The following is a 26,225-nucleotide window of genomic DNA, read 5'->3' on the forward strand; positions in this document are numbered from 1 at the left end:
AGACAAATGTTTTCTTACAATTTTTTGCTTATTTTAACTTTTATTTCCAGTCTGTTTTTTATTATCTTTTCCAGTATCTTCCCAGGTACTGTGTTAGGTTGATTTGTCTGTAGTTTCCTGGATCTGTTTTTTATTATCTTTTCCAGTATCTTCCCAGGTACTGTGTTAGGTTGATTTGTCTGTAGTTTCCTGGATCTGTTTTTAACAACTCTGTGCTGATTGCTAGTTACTACTTTACTGGTTTCTAGGGGTTTTGTTTGGAATTAGGTCCTGGAGATCCTAAAGATTGGTCACCTTCCCCCCTCAATTTTAGTTTAAAGCCCTCCTGATAAGTTGAGCCAGTCATTTTCTGAAAACATTCTTCCCAGTCTTTGTGAGGTGCAACCCATCCCTTGCCAAAAGCCCGTCTTCGAGGTAGTACAGACCATGGTCCAGATATCCAAAGTTTTTTTTGGCGACACCACCTCTTTAGCCAGTGGTTCACTTCTATAATTCTTTGTTCTCTTGCCAGATGTTGTCTTTTTGTTGGCAGTACAGATGAAAAAACTTCTCGCCTAGCTGCTCATAATCATTCAATATTGTTTTCAAATCCTTTTTTGTGTCATTCGTCCCTAAATGTAATAGTATAAAGGTAATAGTCTGTTGGTTTTTTTTTTTTTGGTTAGGTTCTCAGCCATATCTTTAATTTTAGCTCCTTGAGAATTGAATATCCGAAAAAATATTCTTATAAATTAGATTACAAGATTCCTATATGGGCGAGCCCCAGACATGCAATAGAGAATATAAATATAGAACAGAAACAGGAAATGATTACTTATAAAGAACTTTTGTATGCTGAAGGAGGTAGATTGCAATTAAAATCATTACAGGTATTAAATGAAGAAGGGAGGAATTATACTTGGTTTCAATATGGGCAAATAAGTGCTAGATGGAAAGAAGATCAAAAAATTGGTATAATGCAAAGGGAGGAAAATTTAATAAAGCAAATTAGAAATCAGACCCAGGAGCATATAAAGAGATTGTATAATGTGTTGCTTGAAATAGATTCGGAAAAGGATTTGGTAAAGGACTGTATGATAAAATGGGCACAGAATATTCAGGAACCAATAATGTTGGAAACATAGGATTTGGTTTTCTTACCTTCTTACCTTCTTTTCTTACCTTCTTACCTTCTTACCTTCTTTTCTTACCTTCTTACCTTCTTTTCTTACCTTCTTTTCTTACCTTCTTACCTTCTTTTCTTACCTTCTTACCTTCTTTTCTTACCTTCTTTTCTTACCTTCTTTTCTTACCTTCTTACCTTCTTACCTTCTTTTCTTACCTTCTTTTCTTACCTTCTCTACATTGAATTTCATTTTGTTAGATAGCCCAATGTTCAAGTCTGTCAAGATCTTTCTGTAACTTGAGCCTATCTTCTAGCTATTCCTGCCAGCTTAGTATCATCTGCAAATTTGGTGAGTTCCTTTCTATTCCTTCAGCTAAATCGTTTATGAAGATATTGAAGAGTACTAGGCCTAAGGCGGAACCTTGTGGCACCTCACTGCTTACTTCTCTCCATGTAGACTTGGGCCCATTAACGACTACTTGTTGAGTATGGTTTGTCAGCCAGTTGTGAATCCATCTGGTGGTGAAGCTATCTATCCCACTTTTTTCTAGCTTACAAAGAAATAGGTTATGGTCTACTTTGTTGAATGCCTTGCTGAAATCTAAGTATATTATGTCCACAGTATTTCGCTGATATATTAATTTAGTACTATGTTGAAGAATGAAATAAGATTGGTTTGGCATGATCTGTTTTTTTCCTTTTTGAAGATGGGAACCACATCAGCTCTTTTCTAGTCCTCTGGTAGTTCCGCGGGGTTCTAAGATTTTTGAAGGATGTGGTGCAGTGGTTCTGTGATGATATCTGCCAGCTCCTTTAGAACTCTGGGATGTAATCCATCAGGTCCTGGTGATTTGTATTCATCAAGATCAGACAAATGTTTTCTTACAATTTTTTTGCTTATTTTAACTTTTATTTCCAGTCTGTTTTTTACAGTTATGTTTCTGATAGGTTGGGCTATAGTTTCTTTTGCACGAAGACCGATGCAAAGAATGAGTTAAGCAGCTCTGCTTTCTCTGTTGCCTGTTACTTCCTTGTCGTCTCTCTTTGGTGAACCAAGTATTCCCTTGATTTTTTTCTTGTTATTTATATGTTAGAAGATACTTTTTTGGTTATCTTTGACTTTCGTTGCAAGTATTTGTTCATTCTGAGCCTTTGCTTTCCTGATTTCGTCTTTGCAGATTCTGGCTGTCTGCTCATATCCTGCCTTGGTTATGTGTCCTCTTTCCATTTCTTTGTACTTGCCCTTTTTGTCTTTCAATTTATCAGAGAGATCTTTGTGCAGCCATGCTGGTTTCTTCTTGGATTTCTTGTTTTTCTTTCTCATTGGTATTGTGGTGTCTAGGCTTCTATGATAATATTTTTCAGAGTTTCCCAAGATTCTTGGGTTGTTTTCTCCTTTAGGATTTTCATCCAAGGAATCTTTCCCAAGTTCTCTCTGAGTTTATTAAAATCAGCTCTTTTAAAATCTAAGGCTCTGGTATGTTCTATTGCTTGTGTTTGCATTATGTTGAATTCTAGTATGACATGTCACTCTCATCCAAGGTTCCTACAGTAAGTATTAAGTCCATATAGCTTTCCCTATAGTTTCCTCCTCTACCTTTTGGACAAGAAAGTTGTCAGCTAGGTTGGTTAGGAACCTATATGATTTTTCACTTGGTGCAGAATTAGTTTTCCAATTGATGTCAGAGTAATTGAAGTGTCCCATTACTATTGTAGTGTGTTTCCTGCATATGTTTGTTAGTTGGTTGGCAAAAAGAATATCTATTTTTTCTGTTTGATTGGGTGGCCTATAGTATACACCTATGGCCATGTCGTTCTTTTTTGTCTTTTATGTTGACCCATATACATTCTAGGAGTTTTTCGTTTTTGGTTTCATGCAATTCTATAGTGCATGTGGTCCTTTACATACAGTGCAACTCCACCTCCTCTTTTATGGGGTCTGGATTTTTTTTGAAGAGTTTGTACCCTTTTATCAGTATGTTCCAGTCATGGGTTTCATCCCACCAAGTTTCTATTATCCTTACTATGTCATATCTACCTTCATGTATTAATAGTTCAAATTCACCCTGTTTGTTCCCCAGACGTTGTGCATTTGTATATAGGCTCGAGGTCTTTATGCTTGACTCTGGGTATGCTTCCTATGTCTCCTATTTGAGTTTGTCTTCCTTCCCATCCCTCCTTACTTCATTATTTGCCTTGGTTTCTAGGGGTTTTTGTTTGGAATTAGGTCCTGGAGATCCTAAAGATTGGTCACCTTCCCCCCTCAATTTTAGTTTAAAGCCCTCCTGATAAGTTGAGCCAGTCATTTTCTGAAAACATTCTTCCCAGTCTTTGTGAGGTGCAACCCATCCCTTGCCAAAAGCCCGTCTTCGAGGTAGTACAGACCATGGTCCAGATATCCAAAGTTTTTTTTGGCGACACCACCTCTTTAGCCAGTGGTTCACTTCTATAATTCTTTGTTCTCTTGCCAGATGTTGTCTTTTTGTTGGCAGTACAGATGAAAAAACTTCTCGCCTAGCTGCTCATAATCATTCAATATTGTTTTCAAATCCTTTTTTGTGTCATTCGTCCCTAAATGTAATAGTATAAAGGGGTAATAGTCTGTTGGTTTTATTTTTTTTGGTTAGGTTCTCAGCCATATCTTTAATTTTAGCTCCTTGAGAATTGAATATCCGAAAAAATATTCTTATAAATTAGATTACAAGATTCCTATATGGGCGAGCCCCAGACATGCAATAGAGAATATAAATATAGAACAGAAACAGGAAATGATTACTTATAAAGAACTTTTGTATGCTGAAGGAGGCAGATTGCAATTAAAATCATTACAGGTATTAAATGAAGAAGGGAGGAATTATACTTGGTTTCAATATGGGCAAATAAGTGCTAGATGGAAAGAAGATCAAAAAATTGGTATAATGCAAAGGGAGGAAAATTTAATAAAGCAAATTAGAAATCAGACCCAGGAGCATATAAAGAGATTGTATAATGTGTTGCTTGAAATAGATTCGAAAAGGATTTGGTAAAGGACTGTATGATAAAATGGGCACAGAATATTCAGGAACCAATAATGTTGGAAACATGGGAGAAAATCTGGGTTAGAAATGTTAAGTTTACACAAGCACAGAATTTAAGGGAAAATTTTTATAAGATGTTTTATAGATGGCACTTAGATCCCAAAAAATTATCATGTATGTATCCTAATATCCAAGCGAAATGTTGGAGGTGTGATTGTGATGACGCTACATATTTTCATATTTGGTGGACTTGCAAGAAAATTAAGGCCTTTTGGATAAGAATTTGGTGGATTATTCAAAATGTACTGAAGAAGAAGATAAAGTTCCTGCCACAATTTTTCCTTTTGGGAATTATAACGGATTGTACAGGGATTGAGACTAAACTGATTCTGAATTTAATAACAGCAGCAAGACTGTTGATTGGACAATACTGGAAGAAAGAAGAGGTACCTACAATAGAAGAATGGATACTGAAAGTCATTAATTTGGCTGAGATGGCTAAAATCTCAGCTTTTTTAAAAGACAATACGCAGGAAAGATATTTAATTGAATGGAAAAAATGGATTGATTATCTACAAAACAGATATCAGATTAAGAAATATCAGATTGCCTTTGAATAATTAGAAAGTTATTTTATGTAATGGGAGGGGTTGGGAGATGAAAAGCTTTGGATGAGGTTAATTGGATTGGAAGGAAAATTTTATTCTATGTTTGGTTTATGTATAACAATACCTTGTGATTGACCCGGGAAGCCGGGGGGGGGGGAGGGGGGAAGGGGGTTTTCTGGGAGGGGGGAAAGGGGGGGGAAATGTTTTTGTTTTTTTAAAACTTTTTCAATAAAAAAAAAAGAGAATTGAATATCCTATCACCAACATTCGCCTTTTTTTCTAAGGAGCTTTGTGGTGTTTTTCTACATTATCACATTTGGTGATGCTATTGGCATGTGGAAGGGACATTTTTAGGGACATTTGATGGTGCTTCGCTATGTGTCTGCATATTTTCTTCTAGTGAGAGTCCATGATATCAACTGCTTAGCACAAGTGGGGCTGCTTCAGAGGGGGTTGTTTGGACAGGGGTTTTGTATTAGGTTTGTTTGTTTTTTCTATGAGTGACATGTTTCCATCTGTTTTTTTCCTCTAAGGCGTCAACTCTTTTAGAAGTTGTTGGTCATCATTACGTTCAGTTTGGGCATTTTCTTTTTGCAAGGTTTGGGGTTTCTCATTTTGTAGTTTCAGGGTGGTTAGAGTTTCCGCTAGACCCTTTATTTTTTCTTCTAGTAACATGATTAATTTACATTTGGTACATATGTAGTTTGGGTATTCTATAGGCCTAAGTATATACATGGAATATGTTCTGCAGATCACAATAGTATTAGATTCTTCTTCCATGAGTGGGTTTACAAAAAATTGAGAGTGAAAATGTAGAGGGTTTTACGACAGATTTTTAAAAGGGAAAAATGTCCAATTTGAGATATAGATGTTCTAAAATGTTCTGTTTAAAATTTAAAATTTTGGGGACTCAAGTCTACCTAAAGTTTAAGGTTCTAACATTTAATGATTGTTTAGTTAAGGATTTAAAGTTCTACAGTTCAAATTGCCTAGTTTAAAATTTTAAGGATCTAGCAGATCATTTAGATTGTCCAATTTAAAATTTTTTTAGTGTTGAATGGGCTTAAGTGTGAGATTCATTCTTAGCGTGTTCTGGAATGTTCTTTGATTGTCCCTTCCTTCTTGTGAACCTTTCCCTTCTTGCTTTCTTGTGGGCTTGTTTTATCTCTTACTTCTCTGCCTGTACTGCACTGATTGGAATATTTTTAAAGATACCTCTGCAGACCTGGATGAACTCACAGATACTGTAACATCATATGTCAGCTTCTGTGAAGACTTATGTGTACCTACAAGGAACTTGCGAATATACAGTAACAACAAACCTTGGTTTACACCTAAACTTAAGCAGCTACGACATTCCAAAGAGGAAGCCTACAGAAAAGGTGATAAAATGCTGTACAATCAGGCCAGAAATGCACTAACAAGGGAGATAAGAGCAGCAAAAAGAAGCTACTCTGAAAAGCTAAAGAATCAGTTTTCAGCAAATGAACCAGAAAACATGTGGAAAACTCTTAAAAATATCACCGGCTATGGCAAACCTCCTTCCCAGGCTGAAGGTAATCAACTGGCAGATGACCTGAATGAGTTTTACTGCAGGTTTGAAAGGAAACTACAGCCACCTATCTCCACAACCCCCATCTCAGACACACCAACAACAGCCAAGCCTCCTACAACTGACCCCATTTCATTGGGTTCACAACCCCTAGTGATCACAGAAAAAGAAGTGCAGGACCTATTCCACAGACAAAAGCCAGGAAAAGCTCCAGGCCCAGACAAGATAACTCCTTCTTGCTTAAAAGTCTGTGCTGACCAACTGGCCCCCATCTTCACCCATATTTTCAATAAATCACTAGAGATGTGTTATGTTCCTTCTTGCTTCAAACCTCTACCATCATCCCAGTGCCGAAGAAGCCCACCATCAAGGAACTGAATGACTACAGACCAGTTGCTTTAACATCTGTAGTCATGAAAACCTTTGAAAGGCTAGTGCTTTCCTACCTGAAAACCATCACGGATCCGCTGTTAGACCCCTTGCAATTTGCAAACCGAGCAAATAGATCAACAGATGATGCTGTTAATATGGCTCTGCACTACATCCTACAACATCTTGAGTCTCCAAAGACCTATGCAAGGGTCCTTTTTGTAGACTTTAGTTCAGCATTCAATACCATCATTCCAGACATTCTTCTAACTAAGCTAAACCAGCTACAGGTACCGGAACAGACTTGTAAGTGGATCACAAGCTTCCTAACAAACAGGAAGCAGCAGGTGAAGCTAAGCAAGATCACATCAAATACCTGTACAATTAGCACAGGGGGCCCCCAAGGCTGTGTGCTCTCCCCACTTCTCTTCTCTCTGTATACCAATGACTGCATCTCCAATGATCCATCTGTTAAGCTACTGAAGTTCGCAGATGACACAACAGTGATTGGTCTCATTCGAGACAATGACGAATCCGCATATAGACGAGAGGTCGAACGACTAGCCTTGTGGTGCAACCAAAACAATCTGGAACTGAACACACTCAAAACCGTAGAAATGGTGGTAGACTTTAGGAAAAACCCTTCCATACTTTCACCTCTCACAATACTTGACAACACAGTATCAACAGTAGAAACCTTCAAATTTCTGGGTTCTATCATATCGCAAGATCTCAAATGGACAGCTAACATCAAAAACATCATTAAAAAAGGACAACAAAGACTGTTCTTTCTGCGCCAACTCAGTAAACCCCAACTGCCCAAGGAGCTGCTGATCCAATTCTACAGAGGAATTACTGAGTCTGTCATTTGCACCTCTATAACTGTCTGGTTCGGTTCTGCAACCCAACAAGAAAGACACAGACTTCAGAGGATAATTAGAACTGCAGAAAAAATAATTGCTACCAACCTGCCTTCCATTGAGGACCTGTATACTGCACGAATCAAGAAGAGGGCCGTGAAAATATTTGCAGATCCCTCACATCCTGGACATAAACTGTTTCAACTCCTACCCTCAAAACGACGCTGTAATGTATTTTGAACTTTGAGAGGGAATTTTGGGCGGGAAAATTGCACGTTGCTGATTGGTTGAAGCCTCAACCAAAAGAGTATTTAAAGAGGGGTTTTTGCCGGTTGTCCTTGCTGGGGTCACAATAAACTAAAGAGCTGTTGTCACTCACTGGTCTCCTGCCTCTTCATTGCCCGAACTTAACATTGGCGACGAGGGTGGGATGTTGAGGCAATGAGATCGTTAAAGAGCTGAAGGAACCAGGAATTCGCGAACCCAGCCAGTTCTCGAAGGCGGAAAATAGCGATGTCCAGCTACACGCCGCCAGCACCATTTGACCCAGCAAAGGAGAAATGGGGGTCGTACATGGCTCGCTTCGAGTGTTTCCTCGAAGCAAACGAACTACAGGGAGTCTCGGATAATCGGAAGCGAGCATACTTCCTGAGCCACTGCGGTCCAGAGGTATTCGATACGGCGGAGTCACTCTCAGAGCCAACGCCGGTACAATCGGTACCATGGCAGACACTACAGACAACACTTCGAGCGCACTACGCACCGGTACCCTCAAAGTTCGTCCAACGGTTTGAGTTGAGGCAACGGGTACAGCGAGAGGGCAAATCAATATGCGTGTACATGGCCGCGTTGAGGAAAGCCGCAAATCACTGTGAGTACAGAGATTTGGAGGATTCCTTACTCGAACAACTCATTTGTGGGGTCAGGGACATCAGACTACAAAGGCGGCTGCTGTCTAAAAGCAACCTGAGTTTAGCGATAGCCCTGGACGAAGCCAGAGCTCACGAGATGTCCACCAAGGCGGCGGAGACCTTGCAAAAGCCAAACGCGCAGGGTGCCGGGACAAAGACTACACCGGTCCACAGCGAGGAAGTCCAGGCCGAATTGGAAGGTGAGGAAGAGGAAGAGGTGTTCGACACTGGGAGGCTGGAGAGAGGTGACCGGGACGAATGTGTGAGTTGTGGGGGCCAACACCAACGGCAAAACTGCAGATTCAAGGACGCGGTTTGTCGGCGGTGTGGAAAAAAAGGACACATAGCTCGGGCCTGCCGAGCCCCCCAACCTTCCTGCCAAAAATTCAAACCGACCAATCAGAGCGCGGGAGCAGCGAAGCGGCCCGGGATTGGTCCATTTAAAAAGGGCGCGAAGTTAAACCAGACCACTGTGAGAGTGGGCCACGCATCGACACGACTAGAGAAGAAAATATTTACCCAAGTCTACATTGAAGGAGTGCAGTGCCAGATGGAAGTAGACACTGGGTCGTCAATCACAATTATGTCCTGGGACACCATCGTGAGAGACTTGCCAGCCATCGCAAAACGTCAGCTACAAACCCAGAAGCTGAGAGTGCAAGACTACCAAGGGAATCGGATCCCTGTTCGAGGAGTCACATCCGTCCAAGTCAAATATGGACAATTCAAAAAGACCCTGCCAATCACCATAGTAAACGGAACTCTACCGAGCTTGCTAGGGCTGGACTGGTTCCGAGCTTTGGGCATGGGAGTGACCGGGGTCCACAGGAACGACGTCATCCTCAAAGACGAACTACTGATGGAGTTCGAGGACGTTTTCAAGGATTGCCTGGGCAAGTACGTGGGGACCCCTATTTCTTTCAACCTTGACCCCCAAGTCGCCCCCATCCGGTTAAAGGCTAGGAGGGTTCCATTCGCCCTAAAGCCCAAAATTGACCGAGAATTAGACAAGCTAGTAAGCCAGGGAATACTAGTCCCCGTCGATCATGCAAAATGGGAGACACCCATAGTAACCCCAGTCAAACCGGACGGATCGGTCCGGATTTGCGCTGACTACAAAGCAACGCTTAACAAAGCATTGCAGAAAAGTGCATACCCTGTTCCACTGGTGCAACATTTGCTGCACTCATTAGGGCAAGGGCAGGTCTTCGCCAAACTCGATTTGGCCCAAGCCTACCAGCAGCTACCAGTAGATAGCAGCACAGCTGAGGCGCAGACAATTGTCACGCACCGCGGGGCTTTCAAATGTACGCGACTCCAGTTCGGAGTTAGCGTGGCCCCAGGGCTCTTCCAAAACCTAATGGAGCGATTATTACAGGTGCCCACTAGACCGACTCAACCCAACTTATACCCCAGACGGGTACAAGGGTATTCAAGGAAAAACCAGGGAAATGACAGTGGGTGACCCAGTATGGGCACACAACTATAGCGAGGGCCCAACATGGTTAAAGGGGGAAATTCTGGGCATAACCGGACCCAAATCATACGTAGTAGACATGGAGGACGGCCGGGTATGGAAACGCCACATAGACCAGTTAAGAAAACATATACCAAACAAACTAGAAACCAAACAACCAGGCCCTGACTACCAATTGTTTGAATCTGTAGCTGACTCAAACCCGAGGCGAGCGGAGGACTTATCTGATTCCGATGAAGTCCAGCGACGCCAACCGGTTCCTCCTGAAGGCAACAGGGACGACTCAGCCAATAATCCAGGGCCGGACGGCCTAGAGGAGGAGCTGGGAGGAACAAACAGTCCCTCCGACCAGCTCGACTCTCTCCCAGATAATGAACTGCGCAGGTCAGAAAGAGTTAGGAGACGCCCTGTCTACCTGCGTGACTACGTAGAGAAATAGCATGCAAATATTATGTAAATAGAGGTACAAAGCATTCTGGGAGGGAAGGAGTGTAATGTATTTTGAACTTTGAGAGGGAATTTTGGGCGGGAAAATTGCACGTTGCTGATTGGTTGAAGCCTCAACCAAAAGAGTATTTAAAGAGGGGTTTTTGCCGGTTGTCCTTGCTGGGGTCACAATAAACTAAAGAGCTGTTGTCACTCACTGGTCTCCTGCCTCTTCATTGCCCGAACTTAACAGACGCTATAGAGCACTGCACACCAGAACAACTAGACACAAGAACAGTTTTTTCCCGAAGGCCATCACTCTGCTAAACAAATAATTCCCTCAACACTGTCAGACTATTTACTGAATCTGCACTACTATTAATCGTTTCATAGTTCCCATCACCAATCTCTTTCCACTTATGACTGTATGACTATAACTTGTTGCTGGCAATCCTTATGATTTATATTGATATATTGATCATCAATTGTGTTGTAAATGTTGTACCTTGATGAACGTATCTTTTCTTTTATGTACACTGAGAGCATATGCACCAAGACAAATTCCTTGTGTGTCCAATCACACTTGGCCAATAAAAAAAAAAAATCTATTCAAATTCTATTCTTTATATGTTCTGTACTTGCTATTGCTTACTTGCCTTTGATTTTTTTTTGCCTTGTGTCCTGTGTTGTCTTTTTATCCTCCCTTCCTAATTGTTTTTCTCCTGCCACTATTGGGTATTCAGCTCTCCCTGATTTTCTCAGTCCCGCCCCCCTTGCCTGTTGGTCTCCCACACTGCCATTCTCAGTCACCAGTTCGCTAATCCCCTTTGCTGAAATGCTCCACCAACACCAGCAGCCTCTGGTTGCACCGATGCTCTCCCGTTGCTTTCTACACTCCTCTCAGGATCTGCTTCGTTGTGCTACCTCTCACTGCCGGCTCTCCTGTCTGCTGCACTGCCATTGCTCCTGGCTCCTCAGCCATGTGGCTCCCATTTGCAAGGCTTCCCCCAGTGACAAGACTACCCGGATGGCTCACGGCAAGCTTGCCTCGTCTCCTCTCCACAGCCAGTTCTCCTCCTCCTCCTCCCTGCTCCCCCCCCCTCTCTCTCATCGGCTTGCCTTTTCCTTCTCTGCTAGTTGTTGCTTTACCTCTCTGCCCCACAGATGGTTTTCCTCCCTGCTCCACAGCTGGGCCCCACTCGCTCACCAGCTTGCCTCCTTGTTCTCTGCCAGTGTTTTGCCTCTCCACTCACCTTGCTTCAATGGGCCTCCATGCTCTTGGGAAAGCCTCTCAGGTGTAGCTGGGCTTCTCTCAGCAGGCCAGGTTCGCTGTGGATAGTTGTCCTCCTATTTCTCCAGTCTTTCCTCTCCTTTTTCTTTCTCCTCTTATTTGTCTTTCTCTATGATTTATTCTATGATTTGTCTTTCCCTCTTCATCTCTCCTCCCATCATTTATCTTACTTTAATAGTAATACTTTACTTTCTCTTCTTTTAACTCCCTACGATGTAACTATGCTTTCTCCATTGCCACCATCTTTTGAATGTGGAGCAGCCACTGTGAAGGTGACCGCTCCACCTGCTGCCTGGCTAGTCTCTACTATGTTCTGGGCAGACATCTGGGCAAGTGTTTTTCTGGCTGTCCGATTTTCAATCACCTCTTGCAACAGATACAATGCATGGCTCATGAAGCCCTCATAGTCAGAATTGGGAGGGGGAAATCTCTCCACAAACTCCTCTGTGCCCTTCTGCTCTGTGGGATCCTTGATGGCCTCTGGTAAAAGTCACTCCCACCAAATGCTCTTCAGCGACTTCCATCTGTCCTATGCCTAGTGACCATCTGGCTCAGACTAGCTTCTCATCAAGCTCCAGCTCCTCCAGCCATTCCGCTTCATCTCATGTGTGGCGTGGTCTTCGGAGAAGTTTTCCCGGGGTTCTGGACTCTTCCCAGTCACTTTCATGTGTTGACGTAGAGTGCTTGGCCCCCATGCGGCAACGATTCTTATGCAATAGTAGGCTTCTCTCACGTCCAGTTTGGTGAACACTTGGCTAAGTGGCTTAGTATGTCCTTCACGAGGGGGAGAAGGGTAGGTGTTCTCCACACACACAGTATTAATTCCACGAAAATCCATGCAAAGCCTCATCCCTCATCTTTTTTTTTTTAAATAGTACTTGGGCTGCCACTCTGGATTTTCTGGGCTGGATGAAGTCCTGCACCAGGTTTGCATTGATGTATTTCCTCAGCTCCTCCATTTCTTTAGGAGTCATTGAGTTTGGCTTGGGCAGCTTGGCTCCCGGCACAAATTCGATTGTACAATCTGTTGGGCGGAGAGGGGGAAGTTGCAATCTTCCTCACTAACAGGTCTCAGTATTCTCTTGGCACCTGAAGGCTGCCAGGCAGCCCATCAGCAGCAGGGGCTGAGGTTTCAGTTTCGCTGTTGCTGTTGGGGTTTGGGCATTTTGGCACCAGTCTGACTTCATGGATGACCAGGGGTGAAATCTAAAAAATTTCCCTACCAGTTCTGTGGGTGTGGCTTAATTGGTGGGCATGGCTTGGTGGTCAGATGGCTGGGTGGGCGTGGCCAATAACAATAAATAATAAAAATAATAAACAAAGTATAAAAAACAATAAGAGATACTAAAAACCAACTTTCACACTTTACACACACACAACACAACACAACTGACTCACACACAATGTAAAAGCAGCTGCACTTCACACTTCACACTGCCACAAAAAGCTCAAAAACCAACTTTCACACTTTACACACACACAACACAACTGACACACACATACACACACACACACAAAATGCCACATACAGCTTTCTGAGATTGTGTGTGTTTGTGTAATTAGAGTGAAACACTACAGAAACACACCAAATCTCAGAAAGCTGCATAAATATTTTATTTTATTATTTTATTTTATTTTATTGTGGACTTCAATTCCCAGAGTTCCTCAGCCAGAAAAGCCAGACAGCATTAATCACTCAGTGATGAAGTAGATTAGCTAAGTTTAGATTAGTTCTATCTGGTGCTAAAAGCGAAACTGGGGCTTTCCGGCTGGGAAAAAAGCCATGAGGTCATCAGTAACCAGGTAAGTGCCTTAGAATCTCTTAAAAGGAGGTTTTCTACATGTTTTCTACAGAAAACATGTTTTTTAAGGTTCTGTTGATGAGGAACTCAAGTGAGATCCCCAGAGTAGCCTTTAATTTTTTTTAAGTTTAAAGGCTCTGCCGATCTCAGCTGAGGGGCGGGATCCTCACAGGCTTTTTTTTTAACTTTTAAAGGCATGTTTCGCCTGAAGCATAACCTTCTTTTAAGAGCAAAAAAAACACCCTCTGCTGATGGTGGGGCTCAGCAGAGGCAGGGGGCGGGGCCAGGGATTTTTGCTACCGGTTCTCCGAACCAGCCGCTGCCATCGCTACCTAATCAGGCGAGCCGGTGCGAACCAGGAGCATTTCACCCTGGTGGTAATGGTCCAACACCTATTTTTAGTTTCCTATAGCTGTCTTCTCACGTGATGGTGGGTCCCCATTTGTCCAACCACTTGAGTCCCAATATGATTGATTCAGCCATTTTTGAAGCTATGACGAAACAGATGAGTTCTTGGTGGCAGCTCATTTCTAGCCTGACTAATTTTGTGACTAGCGTGGCAGGGACTCTGCCTATTAATGCCCCAACAACTTATTCAAAGTGGATCAGGCATGCTAGGGGTCTCTTGCGTATGCCTAGCTGTTTGACTATGGAGAGGCTGATTATGTATCTGGCGCAGCTAGTGTCTATGACGGCTTCTACTTCCCCTTGGGCCATTTCTGGCACTACTATCCGGGTCTTCATAGTGAAGGGGTAGATGGTTTCACTTACTGTTGGGTTGTCGCTACCACTGCTCCCTTCGGTGGAGCCCAGAAGGGATTCTTTATCTGGAGTTCCCACAACTTTGTTTGGAAGGAGAACCTCCACAGCCTGTTTGGTGATTTTCCCCTTGTCCGGTGGCTTCTCTAGAATCATTCTTGTTCCGGGTGTGGCTGGAGTTTGGGCTTGCAGGACCGGGGCTGGAGCCAAGCACTCGGATGCCTGGTGACCGTTCTGACCACACCAGTAGCATTTGATAGTCCTGGACAGTGCAGGTTGTGACGTCTTGGGTGGCTTAGCCGGAGTTTGGTTGCCCAGGGGTCTTCTTGTTGGTTTCTCTGCAGCTGACTTCCTGTGGGGATGGATTTTGAGATCCATGGCCACTGCTGTGCTATACCACGCTTGTATGCATTCCAGTACTCTTCTGATGCCGCAAGCATCAGAAGAGCACCCTTGTCAAAGGTCTGGGTCGAGGGGCTCCTTGAAATGGTGTACAAGGAGGCGCTCCAGCCAGTCCCTCAGTTTCCCAGCCAGTCTTTGAAATTCCCACACTAGTGTCGTGTCCCACTCCTCCTCTGACGGCCGGGTCGGGGAAGTCCGTATCAAGCGTGCCTCTGCAGCTCTGCCAAAGTCCTATCAGAATCCTCAGGGCAAGCAGGAATCCAAGGTGTGACTTCAGCAATCCAGATTAGACTTTGCCTGACTCAGAGAATGCCAGAAAGCAGATCCTTTATATAGGCCATGGGGTGTGGCTCCATGACTCAGCACTTATCCAGGCCTGCCCCTCCCTTCCTTTTGGTGACGTCGCCTCACCATTCTCCGGAAGCGTGGATCTATACATTGCATCGTTTCGTCTCCAGCTGTTGGTAATCCCAGCTCGTAGCTGGCTTCAGGTGCACATGCTATCGGAGGGAGGTTTGTTTGTTCGGTTTGTCCGGGCATGGTGCCAGGGCTGGGGGCTGGAGGCACGCCAGGACATTCTTATGTACTATCAGCATCTGGCAGGAGATAAGAGGGGCCCGGCTGTGGCGGGGGCAGCAAGGCACAACAACAAGTTTCTTAGGAGGCAGGCCTGCTTGCTTCAGTGCTTTAATCTGGGCTTCAGCTTCTACTCAATGGGCCATTTCTGGCACTACTATCCGGGTCTTCATAGTGAAGGGGTAGATGGTTTCACTTACTGTTGGGTTGTCGCTACCACTGCTCCCTTCGGTGGAGCCCAGAAGGGATTCTTTATCTGGAGTTCCCACAACTTTGTTTGGAAGGAGAACCTCCACAGCCTGTTTGGTGATTTTCCCCTTGTCCGTGGCTTCTAGAATCATTCTTGTTCCGGTGTGGCTGGAGTTTGGGCTTGCAGGACCGGGCTGGAGCCAAGCACTGGATGCCTGGAGACCGTTCTGACCACACGAGTGCCATTTGATAGCCCTGGACAGCGCAGTTTGTGACGTCTTGGGTGGCTTAGCCGGAGTTTGGTTGCCCAGGGGTCTTCTTGTTGGTTTCTCTGCAGCTGACTTCCTGTGGGGATGGATTTTGAGATCCATGGCCACTGCTGTGCTATACCACGCTTGTATGCATTCCAGTACTCTTCTGATGCCGCAAGCATCAGAAGAGCACCCTTGTCAAAGGTCTGGGTCGAGGAGCTCCCTGCAATGGTGTACAAGGAGGCGCCCAGCCAGTCCTCAGTTTCCCAGCCAGTCTTTGAAATTCCCACACTAGTGTCGTGTCCCACTCCTCCTCTGACGGCCGGGTCGGGGAAGTCCGTATCAAGCGTGCCTCTGCAGCTCTGCCAAAGTCCTATCAGAATCCTCAGGGCAAGCAGGAATCCAAGGTGTGACTTCAGCAATCCAGATTAGACTTTGCCTGACTCAGAGAATGCCAGAAAGCAGATCCTTTATATAGGCCATGGGGTGTGGCTCCATGACTCAGCACTTATCCAGGCCTGCCCCTCCCTTCCTTTTGGTGACGTCGCCTCACCATTCTCCGGAAGCGTGGATCTATACATTGCATCGTTTCGTCTCCAGCTGTTGGTAATCCCAGCTCGTAGCTGGCTTCAGGTGCACATGCTATCGGAGGGAGGTTTGTTTGTTCGGTTTGTCCGGGCATGGTGCCAGGGCTGGGGGCTGGAGGCACGCCAGGACATTCTTCTGTACTATCAGCATCTGGCAGGAGATAAGAGGGGCCCGGCTGTGGCGGGGGGGGGGGGGCGAGCAAGGCACAACAACAAGTTTCTTAGGAGGCAGGCCTGCTTGCTTCAGTGCTTTAATCTGGGCTTCAGCTTCTACTCAATGGGCCATATCTTTGAACCAGCCTCAGAACAGCTGGACGAATTCATCAGCATCTTGTAATTCAGGGGCTTCCTCGTCATGTAGTTCAGCTATCCACTCCACTGCTTCTCCCTTGTTCATGCATCCACAATAGATGAAATCAATTCTTGATCAGATGGGTATTAATCCCCTTAATGGTTGATGTAAGCCCTGATTCGATTGAGGAACTAGTCTAGCCTTCCTGGAGTCCCGTCAAATGTTGCTCTAAACCATAGAGGGGGAGCAGCTGGTGGGGCCAGTTGCAGAGCTGGCACAGGCTGCTGGGCTGGCACTGGCTGCTGGACCAGTATTAGCAGTGGGCCACGACCAGTGGCTGGAGCTGCAGAGGTGGCTGGATCAGTACCGGCTGGAGGGCCATGACTGGTGGCTGGAAGTGCACTGGTTGATGCAGTGTGGGCTGCAGGACTGGGCAGGTGTCCACTCATATTGCACCCACTCCTGGCCATGGAAGGATCTGGTTGGCTGGAGACAGTCTGACGACCAGTTGCTGGGGTGGAGTACTAGATCCCAATAGCCCCAGTTGCGGTCCCTGTAGCACCGGGCTGGGCTGGCTCAGTGGTCTTTGTCGCTGCACCATTTCCATTCCTGTGATAGTTGTCATCCCAGTAGACCGGGCCCAATGTGAGGTTATGGAACAAACCGTTCCGTGCCAAGTGAGAGGAAGTAGACATCCCACTCAGTGATGCTGCAGCTTCCTGGCTCAGGAAGGTGAATGTAGGCTGAGCCAGTGCTCACCTGTGCTGCTTGGTCCCAAGAGGTTGAGTGGTGCTGCCCATGGATGAACTGCTCCGGGAGGTCTGCTAGTGAGTGGCTGTGTGACAGCCGCAAAAATCTACATTCTCAGGAGTGCTTGCGGCATGCCTGTCACGGTACCCTCCACTTAAGGGCTGGGATCTGCTCCACTCTGCTTCCACCCATCCATAGTTTCAACAGCATCGCCCCGATTATCATCTCCTGGAGTGATGCGACTTCCGCAGCTTCACTCCACAGAGTTAGATCAAGTTGTGCAGCTTGCTCAGGTGCCGGCTCTTTGGGCCGGGCATCCAACAGGCATTCCCTTTCTGTGGCCTCCTCTGTTTCCACCACGGCTTGGGAAGGGGAGGAGACGGTCTTGACATAAATCAACAAACCATCCCCTGTGACTCCCTCCATGGCCACTTTGTATTCCTCCATCTTCCCTGAGTCTTCACGCTGCCCGGTTTTGGGTCGACATTTAGGACTCAGGACCCTGGATAGCATCCCGGGGTCTGGGGAGCTGGATAAATTGTAAAAGAGATTCGGGTTAATGTCAGGGTTCCAAGTAACTCTCTCCAATAAAAGAAGATTCCGAGGCTTGAAGTTCCTCAAAATTCCATTTTATTAGAGAAGTCATATTGGCATATCTGGGAAAACCCCAATCTGAAATCTTCCAGGTTTTCCCCACTCAAAGGAAAGTCCAGGTCCCTGTCCAGCACCCACATGTCCATCACATGGTCCAATCAAAGCACTATCCCATCCAGAGATGCCTCCCAATCACACCCTTCCAGGTGCAGGGCAAGTTGTCCTTGACTCTCTCAGAAAGGAATGTTATTATGACTATATATCTCCCTTGCTCCTTACAATCCCCCCTCCCAGTTTCCCACAGTACTAAATGTGGCAGGCCAGAAGACCCAATGCAAAAGATGGCTTCCAGGCCTGACATCACGGATATTAAGCTGGTAGGAATAGCTAACACCCTAGATTATAGGCTCAAGATCCAAATGGATCTTCACAGATTTGAACACTGGGTCCTATCTAACAAAATGAAATTCAATGTAGAGAAAAGTAAAGTCTTACACTTAGGCAAGAAAAACCAAAAATACACATGTAGACTGGGTGAAATCAGGTATAATAGCAGTAACTGTGAGCGGGATCTTGGAGTCTTAGTGGACAACCAGTTAAATATGAGGCAGCAGTGTGCAGTGGCAGCCAAAAAAGGCAAAGCAATCCTAAATTGCATTAACAGAGGGATACAATCAAGATCAAGATAAGGTACTAATACCATTTGATAAAGCCTTAGTAAGATCACACCTAGAATATTGAATCCAGTTTTCTCACCACACTATGAAAAAGATGTTGAGACTCTAGAAAAAGTGCAGAGAACAGCAACCAATATGATTAGGGGACTGGAGACTAAAACATATGAAGAACAGTTACAGGAAGTGGGCATGGCTAGTCTAGTGAAGAGAAGGACCAGGGGAGACATGATAGCAGTGTTCCAATATTTGAGGGGCTGCCAAAGAGAGGAAGGAGTCATGCTATTTTCCAAGGTACTCGAAAGCCAGACAAGGAATACCCATCACAAGACTCACTGATGTCTCATAGCTGACCCATCACCTCACTTGACACACTGACACCTGAAGCCCTTATAAACAGAAGAACACTGACATCCCCTAAACTCTGCTAAAGATGTTACCTAGCTTGGTAACGAAACATTTGGAAATGAATCCACAAGCTTGAAGAACAAATTTTCATTCTCAGGCTTCAATTTATTTATAGGTAACTATCTGGAAGGGAGGTATTACTGTATATTTAAGGATATCTTGTTAATGTCAGTTTTGTTAAGACAGAGTAAGCAGTGTTTTTTTTTTAATTGTATATTCGTAACTGGCTGACCAACCACACTCAATATGTAGTCTTTAATGGAACAGCATGTACATGGAGGGAAGCATGCAGGGGGGTATCCCAAGACTTTATCTTAGGCTAGTACTGTTCAATATCTTCATCAAAGATTTAAATAAGTTGCCACAAAAGCCAACATAGTCCTAGGCTGCATTAACAGAAGAACAGAATCAAGATTACATGAAGAGCTAGTACCACTTTATAATGCCTTCACAAGACCACACTTGGAATATTATATCAATTTTGGTCACCACATAAAAAGATGTAGAAAGACTACAGAGAAGAGCAACAAAGACAACTGGGGGACTGGAAGCTAAAACATACGAAAACTGGCTGCAGGAATTGGGTAGTTGAAGTGTCGACAACTTGCAGCTCCAGAGCCGCATGCAGCTCTTTCATCCCTCTGCTGAGGCTCCCTGTCACGGTAGAGGGATAAAAGAGCTGTCACCCTGTTGCGGCAGTGGTGATGGCCGGAGCCTTAGTGAGGGAGCAAAGAGCCCCTGTACTTGCCTTTGCAAAGCAACAGGATTCCACTTTCATCATGGTACATTTGATGTTGCCGCCAGCTAAGAGGGCTGGGAGAGAATGGCGGGGGCAGATCTTGTGGGGTGAGGGCCATTCTCCAATCCTGGCCTTCCTCCATCCTCCTCAGTGGGGCCAAAAGAAAGAAGGGGGTGGCATGAGGAAGTGCTCCCCTTCCCCGGCCGAGTGCCAAGTACAAAATCCTAGCAGAAGGGAGGAGCAGCTGGCCCTGCAGAAGCACTCCCATTGGCGAGTAGGACGGTGGAGAGGTCTGGTCCGGCTCTCACAGTAGTACACTGTTTGACACCTCCAGACGCGAGCTGCCACTTTTGAAATGCGCTGTGCCTTTGAGGAAGCCAGGCAGCGATGGCTGGGCCCATGGGGGGGGGGGGCAGTGGAGGCGTCAGGGCTGCTCCCCCCCTCCTCAGCAAGCCAGGTCTGGAGGAACACGGAGAGTTGTGGGCTGAGCGCCAGAGGGTCAGAAGGCATGCTCCGACATCACTCCAACACGTGTTTCCAGCGCACACTCCTCTGTCCCGAAGTGGGATTAAGTAAGGGATGGGGGAAAGGTAGGGGGCTTCTAGGAGGAGAAGCTAGGCTGGCTTTCCTTTTGGTGTGGGGCAGGGAGAAGACCCAATAAAAATCCAATTTCCCCCAATAAATGGGGAAAATAAAGGCCTGGTGGTCCAGAGTCTCAAAAGTGGGGTGGGGTCTTTTCGTAAGAGGATCGGAGAGGAAATCAGTTGAAATCTGGGCAGGAGGCTATTCAGAGAGGAACTGCCTGGATCTCTTCTTCCCTCCCCTTTAGATTCCCCCTTCCTGACTTTCTTTCCCTAGCCTCATTTTATGGGGAGGGGAAGCAACGCGGGACAATAGTAGCTAAAAGGCTGTGAGGGGGGAATGGATAGAAAACCCCCTCTGTGGTATCAACAGGCTCTTTGCCTCCCCACCAGCTTCGGAGCATTTTTTGTGGGGAAACAAAGGTCCTTGGATGGAGGCAACAGCATAAAACACAGCAGCTCCAGATCACAACAACTTTTCAGACTGGTAGCCCCCCTACCCCCCTCTTTCTCTCTGCTCCCTCAAGTCCAGAGACTCCCCCCTGGGTTTTCTGGTTCATGTTTCTGAATCCTGTTTTTTTTCTGCAAAATACGTGCTTAAATCTTGTGTAGGTGCAAAGTGCAAAGTTGTGCTGTTAAAGAAATCCAGTGCCACTAGGGAGAAATCAAATTATAAAAGACTGATTGAAATTCCTCACATTGAAACTAAGTGGTGATAGGTCATAACAAGTGTGCATTCTCCCTGACGCAGTTTCTTGTTATGTGCCTTATGATTTAAATTTCAGAGAAATGTATTTCTCTGCTGTACTCTTATTAATTCAGGGAGGTATCCCAGGGCACTGTCACGGTTGAAGGGGATCGTGCAGAAGATGCCCCAGGAGCCAGTCTCATTTCTGTACCCATCAAACATTCCATGTCCTGGTTTCTCTTCCCCACTCCCATTTGCTCTTATAGTACACTTTTCTTTCCTTTGATATAACAGGTAAAAGTGTTTGAATGTATCTGAGAGCTAAACCCTAACCCTCCCCCAAACTACCTGAAGGCAGGATAAGAAGTAATGAATGGAAACTAATCAAGGAGAAAATAAACCTAACACTAAGCAGAAATTTTCTGAGAAGAATTAACAACATGCATCCAGAAGTTGTGGGTGTTCCAACACTGGAGATTTTAAAGAAGAGATTGGACAATCATTTGTCTGAAATGGTATAGCAGAGGAGGACATGAAGACCTCCAAGGTCCCTTCCAACTCAGTTATTCTGTTAATTATTTTAAAAACCCGACGTGAATGATGAATAAAATTATGAATAAAATCAAATTATGTATGAGTAGTTACTAGAATGGCTAAGCCTATGGCTGGATATCTGGATCATTTAACTATTGGACAACAGTGCCCACAAGATAATGTAGTTCTTGCAGGGATCCAGGGAATCTTCTGAGGACAGCATTCCGTTGCAATATGATGTAAAGTTTATGGGATGTTCCCTCAGAGAAAATCTTTCTGCAGCTTTTTCTCCTGAAGTAAAAGAAAAACCCCAAAAACTTAAAATTGGTAAGGATAGGTTATTTAAAGCTAGGATTTAAAGGTTAAACTGTAGATTACCCACTATAGACAGTCAATCAGTGAGGTAAGGTTTTTTAAAAGATATTGGTTGGAGGAGAGAGGGAGACTTTACTTTTAGCACCTAATTGGGAAGGGTAGGGGACAGGGTGAAATCTAAAAATTTTTGCCACCAGTTCTGTGGGCGTGCCTTGGTGGGCATGTGACTGGGTGGGCGTGGCCACATGAAATCCATTCATGTCTTTCTTTCTTTCTTTCTTTCTTTCTTTCTTTCTTTCTTTCTTTCTTTCTTTCTTTCTTTTCTTCTCTCCCTCTCTCTCTCTCACACACACACACAACACACACACATACCTGGTCTGAGCAGCGGTTGCTGTGGGAGAAGGAAGAAAGTGTTCCTCGTCATGGGCTGGATGCAGGCAGTGGGACCAGAGGGGGAGGGGAAGGCAAGCAGGCGTGGGGGACCGCTGGGAAGGTAGTGTAGAAGGCAGGCAAGCATGGCAGGGCTTCGGAGAAGGGAGTAAGCTGCTAGTTTACTAGACTTCGGTGCAGCGCGGGACCCCTTTCCCCTTCTCTTCTCCCTCGTCATCCTCTTCACTTCGTAACTCATCCCCAATTGTAAATGCTGCCATGGTTACTGGGAAAAATGCTGGAATAAATACATAAAGACCCGTGTCACAACCCACGCTGGCCCCCACACCTCTTTGCCATTCCATTTCTTCCTCCTCGCCCTCAGCATCCACTCAGTCAATCTCCTTGCAAACTCGGCAAACACTTCCACACCTCCGCGCACTTTCTTTCCTTCCCCATGTCCTCCCCATGCCCGCGCAGCATCTGGTTCTGCAGTAAGGCAGCCGCAGGAATTGCCAACCTATCGACGGGCACCGGGAGCCCGGGGAGGGGGGAGCTTCACTTACAAGAAGGGGGATGGTCCTCTCTTCTTTATGGAGTTCGACTTTACCGGGCTCTTCTCTTCTCTGCCCACTCTTAATGCTGCCAATGCCAACGCTGCTGGGAGATTGGCTGGACGCGGCCGAATGAGGCTTGCTGTCCTGCCACAATTAATAGTAAGTGGCTAGGATCCAGGCTACAGTCAGGATCGCAATGGCATTAGTACAGATCGCCTCATTGCAGGACCTCCGAGCTGCCTGGGAGCTCCGAGTCAGCTGAAAAAAGATCCAGTTCTTGGGGAGACGAGAAAAGAGAGAAAGAGAGTGATGGGGAAATGGTGACACCTGATTCTCAGGCAAGCATGGCAGGGCTTATGGGGAAGGGAGTAAGCTGCTAGCTCCTTCCCCGCAGCCTTTAATATCTCTGTCTTCCTCAGTCTCTCTCACTCTCTTTTTGCTCTGCGGGACTGAGACAGGAGACAAGACCGCCAACAAAGAGCTGTGACCACTCGAGCAAGCCAAAGAAGAGAGGAAGGGAGAGAGAATTGGGTATCGCCATTTCCCCATTGCTCTCTCGTTCTCTTTTCTCATCTCCCCAAGAACTGAACCTTTTTTCAGCTGACTTGGAGCTCCCAGGCAGCCTGGAGGTCCCACAATGAGGCAGATGCAGGCTAATGCCATTGCGAACTGTAACCTGGATCCTAGGCACTTTCTATTACTTGTGGCAGGACAGCAAGCCTTATTCGGTCATGTCCAGCCAGTCTCCCAGCAGCAGCGGTGTCGGTGGTGTTAAGAATGGGCAGAGAAGTTCCAGCAAAGTCAAGCTCCATAAAGAAGAGGGGACCATCTCCCTTCTCGTAAGTGCAGCTTTCCCGCCTAGGCAGTGCCCGCTGATGGGTTGGCAATTCCCACAGCTGCCTTACTGCAGAACCAGATGCTGCACAGGCGTGGGGAAGTCATGGGGGGGGGAAAGGAAAGGAAGCACGTGGTGGTGTGGAAGCATCACCTAAGTTTGTGTGGAGATTGGCTGGCGAGGAGGAAGAGATGGAGTGGCAAAGTGATGGGGATGGGTGGGGCAGTGTGGCTTGTGCCACAGGTCTTGATGTATTTATTCCAGCATTTTTCTAGCAGTTTACTTCCTTCCCCGAAGCCCTGCCATGCTTGCCTACCTTCCATGTGGGCTTCTGCTTGCCTGCATTCGCAAGCTGGCCACCGGGACTCCGGGAAGGCAGCGTGGAAGGCAGGCAAACATGGCAGGACTGCGGGCCGTGGATTGGTTCAGGGGCATGGCCAGCCAGCCATTGCTCCCGGTTTGGCGAACCAGCCCCAATCTCCGCTACCTACTTGCCCGATCTGGTCTGATCCCGTAGCATTTCACCCCTGGTGGGGGTGTTTTACAAATCTGTCCCTCCCAGCTTTTTTATTTTTTATTGAAGAAATGTGGCTTGAAGGAGGAGGAAGATTAAGCTAGGGAAAGGTTTTCGGAAGCTCATCCTGAAGCTGCCTTAAGGACCAGTTTACCATAGGCACAGAAAGCTTGGTAAGTAGCTGCTATTTTAGGGGTGCTGAAAATGGCAGCTGCTTGCAGGAAGCATGGGGAGCAGGCCTAAGCACTACAGGGGATGGGAGGGAAGATTGGCAGGGGAGAGCACTGCAGCATCTCTGTAGTCTGTCATAACTGCGAATGACCACAGGAACATTTCATCTGTCAAACTTTGAAACAAGTTTGTATGTAGTTTTGGGGTGTTGGCCATTGTTTTGAACAGTAATGGCCTGTCATTTCTCGAGGATAACTTGTATAGATATTATCAGCCATGTAAACAATGGAAAAGTCAGAGAATCCTGGAAACCATCAAAATAAAGGAACCAACAGCAAACTACAGAACTAAATGTGTTTTACCAGCCAATCAGACACAAGATCCAAACCATTCACAGTAAACTGACAAGGCAGTTCAATTAGAGCTAACAATCCATCCACTAATCAGTGGACACTTCCCTACAAGCAGCCAATCATCACATAGAATTCAAACATGCAAAGATTATAAATGCAGCAAGATAACCCTCATTTTACACCATTGCACTGATGAAATTTCTATTTTTATTTGCAGTTCTTTGTATTTTGTGGAGGAGATAACAAAATGCAAAGACTTTCAAATAGAAATAGAACTACTGAGGCAAAAGAAAGCAGAGGTAGTATTAATAGTAATAAGTGCCTTGGGTGCAATCCCAAAGCAACTGAAGCATCACTTGAATACCATCAATATTGACAAATTCACCATCAGTTAACTGCAAAAGGAAGCTTTATTCAGTACAGCTCAAATCCTGTGACAATATCTCTAGTACCATAAAATATCAACATCTTCCTATCCCACATCCTTGGGAAGGAGTCAATAAAAGTAAATAAAAATGCCAAATCCAATCTAAACATGTGATGAACCATAATAATAAAATCATAAAAGTTCAAGTTCTTTAATTGACAAATTAATCTTTTTGAAAGATATTTTTAAAATAAAAGATTCCCAAAAAGTGTGAAACACTATATTTGTCAGACCCCAGTTTGCTTTCTCAGGAAAGTAAAACCTGTGATTTCATTTAGTTGAAGCAAAGGAACTTTTACTGAAAGAAATTGGTTGCTTCAAAGTCAGGCAGAATCTAGTGTTCCCATGCAAAATACAAAGCTATTCTTTCCAACTCTCAATTCCTCCCCCATGACCAGTCCTCCGGCCAGCCAATGTGATGCCTATATGACATTTTGAGAAACTCTGAGGTGTGAAACTGGTAACATTCCATTCTCAGGGAAAACAGTCTTGAAGATCCTGGTACAAGCTGGTTTGATGATCTGGTCTTCTTTATTTGTCACTTCTCTCTCCCCCATTTCCCCCCATTTCCCACTATTAGAGACACAGGTATGCTCCAAATGCCTCCCCCCTCCCTTTCCCTTTGATGGCAGGAACCCAAGAAGGCACCAGGCCGATGATGTCCTGACAGTATTAAAAATATATAATAAACTATCAAATTACCTTCACTTTAAAAGCATTAATCTTGCCATAAAAGATAGTTCAAGGTGTTAATTATTACCTTTAAATCCCTATATGGCACAGGACCAAGCAACTGTCTCTAAAGCCATCTGCCCATTTTACCAGCTTGGATAGAGTGGGCCTGCTCTTTTAAATGTTGTGATCTTATGGGATTTAGGAAGTGTCTTTTCTTTGGCAGCCCCTGCCCTATGGAAGACTTTCCCCCCTGAAGTTTCTAGTCATCACGTGCCAAAACAATTCTGAGGAATTGGAAAGAGGGCAGAGAAGAAGGCAGCAAGGATTGTAAGGAGCTTGGAGGTTAAATTCCATATATAAAGAAAATATATAGTTGGATATGGTTTACCTAAAGAACAGCTTATCTCCTGAATTTGTGGGTGATCCATAATGGAGGTTTTTAAGAAAAAATATGGCCATTTGTCCACGATGAAGTGAGGATTCCTGTTCTGTGCAGGGGGTTGGACTAGATGACTTCTAAAGTCCCTTCCAATCTTACAATTCTATGCAAACTGATTCTAATACAAA

The 26,225-nt window shown here is 45.1% G+C and overlaps 1 protein-coding gene across 14 annotated transcripts in view; it reads right to left on the reverse strand.

Moving 5' to 3' along the window:
• HDAC4 (histone deacetylase 4) overlaps positions 1 to 26,225 on the reverse strand; it is a 612,734-nt gene that overhangs the window by 379,020 nt on the left and 207,489 nt on the right. The gene's annotated exons all lie outside the window — the stretch shown is intronic.

This window comes from Ahaetulla prasina, chromosome 1, assembly GCF_028640845.1.
Source record: "Ahaetulla prasina isolate Xishuangbanna chromosome 1, ASM2864084v1, whole genome shotgun sequence".
Lineage (NCBI taxonomy): Eukaryota > Metazoa > Chordata > Lepidosauria > Squamata > Colubridae > Ahaetulla > Ahaetulla prasina.